Genomic DNA, 2,776 nt, shown 5'->3' on the forward strand with positions numbered 1-2,776 from the left:
CTGTTCTGAAATTCCTGCCCCTCAGAAACAGTGAGATAACAGATCTTAGTTGTTTTAAGCTTTTAAGTTTTGGGTAATTTGTAATGCGAGAATAGATCCCCAATATGCTTGTTTTCTCATTCTCTTCAAGTTTCTGCCGCGGGGTCACCTTCTCGGAGCCACCTTCCTTACCCACCCTGCCGAAAGCGGAATCTCCCCAGCCTCCTTCTGTGATGTCTTGGTGTCCACAGCACTTACTGTCCGCTAATACTCCGGAAAGGATAGCGTACATGTCTTTTTTTTTTTTAATCATCTTTCTCCTTATTAAAATAGAAGTTCCTGGAGGGCATAGCATTTTGTGTCTTATTTATTGGCGTATGGTCAGTACTCACAAAATATATGCTGCATGAACGAATGAATTCACTTGCTGAATTCAAGATTCACCCATTTTTAATAGCTTGTGTTGCTGCTGCTATTCTACGGATTCTCTGGTCTTATCTCTTCTCACTACCACACAAGCTGGAAAAGGCCACTTGGTTTATACACAGGAAGCAGGTGACCCAGCCTCTTTCCTAAAAGTAGATCTGCTACAAAATGAGCACCTTGGAGGCTGGCGGTCATGTCTTTCCTACTTGACCGCTGATCGGTTTCTAAGGATTTTAACCTAGTCAATCAGGCTCCAAAAGACAAACAGTCCAAACAGGAGCTATATCCCAAGTGGAGGCTAATCTGATTGTCCTTGGTGCCAGAACATTCGAGTCCGTCATGTGTGGCCAGCCTGCAGTCATGTGGCACCAGGGGGCAGCTGTGTCAACAGGGCCCCTGCAGTTCCGCACACGACGTGGCCAGAGATTGAGTTTCAACCACAGGAGGAAAGCATGAGTAGGGAGAGGAGATGGAAACCCTCTTGTACAACAAAGAGCTGTTAGCAGGCCTGAGTCTGGAGAGCACTTTCTCTATTCAGGGCCTGCGTTCTTAGAAAGCTTGGTGTCCACTGCTGCTGTGAAATCACCCCTGCTGGCTCTCTGTTTGTCAGGTAGGTGTCCTCTGAGGTGTCTCTACCTCGCAAATATCCTGACACTTTGACCAGGATCTCCACCCGGGACACGGATTGCTGCAATGTCCTTGGGATCCAGTGTCTGTATGGCTACAATGATTAAAAACCCACATAATAAAAGCCATATTCAGAGTTCATGGCACTGTGTGTCCTCTGGGTGACAGGTGTATCTAGGAGGAATGGTAAGGACCCTGCTCCACACAAGTCAGCTGGGGAGGCCAATTTGCCTTTGGGCGTTGGTTTCCGCAACTGAAAATGACCTGGGTTTCAGGCCCCCATCCTCTTTGGCTGCAGCCATCTCTGAGTTGCTGGAGGCACACTGAAGAAGCGGAGGCTCTAGGTGGAGTGGGTCCCGCAGAGCCTGGCACAGAGCAAGGGGTGGTGATGTCAGTATTATTCATTACAGTGAGAATCAGTGATCTTCAGTCAGGGCAGAGATTCTCGGGGGACGAGGCACTCTGGCTGTGAGAAAGGCCACATTTGGCCACTGGGACAATTGCCCCCAGCAAATCCCAACTCTGGAACTTAACCAGTATGGCTCCCTCACCAAGCCTGGCGTCGCAGACCCAGGGGTCTGGCACTCAAAGCCCAGGGAAGTGCCCTTCCCTTAGCCCCCGCCCCCTTCTTTGAGAGCCACCTTCTCATCCCTGCGAATCAGCTAAGCCTAGTGAGACCTATGAGAACAACTTGCTGTATTAGATATGCAGAGTGCTCACACTTCAAAAAGCTTAGAGCAATTGGCACTAACTCCCAACTGGGTTTCAAGCGAAGGGGCCAGGAAGGTGGGGGAAGTGGTGGGCATGGGGAAAGTCCCCAGGCCCCCCTCACTGTTGTACTTGGGCTGAGCCCTTGGTTCACCTTCCACAGCGCCCTGACCTCTGGTGTGGAAACTGGCGCGGTTGGGTCCGTGTCACGTGTCCCGGGGCAGGTTACAAATAGCATGGGGATTAGCAAACCCATCCCGAAACTGCTGTTTCAAGGGCAGGGAAAGTTACCAGTTTAATTCCAGCAGACTATTAACAAGAGAGAAACCGAAAAAGGGTTCTCTGGTAAGGCGGACTGGGAGGACACTTGTGAGTGCCGAAGGGACCAAGCTGACCTGCCCAGGGCCTGCTTCAGTCTTGGAGCTAGGACCTCCTGCCTGGATGGCTCAGGTACGGAGGACCCTTGTCTCACATTCTAATAGAGCGCAAGTTTCAGTGACTTGGTGTCTCTATAACCCTTTCCTGGTAGGGGAGCTCGCAGCGAGGGACTTGCTCCAGTGACTCCCGTCAAGGTCTTGCACGACACCAGTGCTAGACGGCGTCGTGGCCGAAAGCGCGGCCTCAGGAACACTGGGGCCCCGTGCTGCCTGGGCCACGGCCGCAGAGGAGAGGGCAGCGGGCAACTCCCCTTCCCACGTCTCCCGGTGCCCAACTCCGGGCCGGGGCCGCCGAAGGGAACCGGCTCCCTTCCTCCTCCCGGGATCTCGGCCCGCGCAGCACGCAGTTCGGACAGCCAGGAGGAGAACCTCAACGTGCCGCCCCCTACCTCCCACGGCTGCCGGCCAGGGCGGTGGCGGGGGTGCCCATTTTTCCTGGATTCCTTGCGCGCACGGTCACGGGCGCAGAAGCGGCCAAATCTGCCGGCCCTGGGCTCCGAGGCCGCCCCCCATTCTCCGCGGCCGCGCCGGGTGCGCCTCCGGCCCCGAAGGGCAGCACCCGGCGGCGGCCAGCTCCCGCCAGTCGGCCCTGCCCCGCC

The sequence above is a fragment of the Suricata suricatta genome, chromosome 6 (genome assembly GCF_006229205.1).
Source record: "Suricata suricatta isolate VVHF042 chromosome 6, meerkat_22Aug2017_6uvM2_HiC, whole genome shotgun sequence".
Lineage (NCBI taxonomy): Eukaryota > Metazoa > Chordata > Mammalia > Carnivora > Herpestidae > Suricata > Suricata suricatta.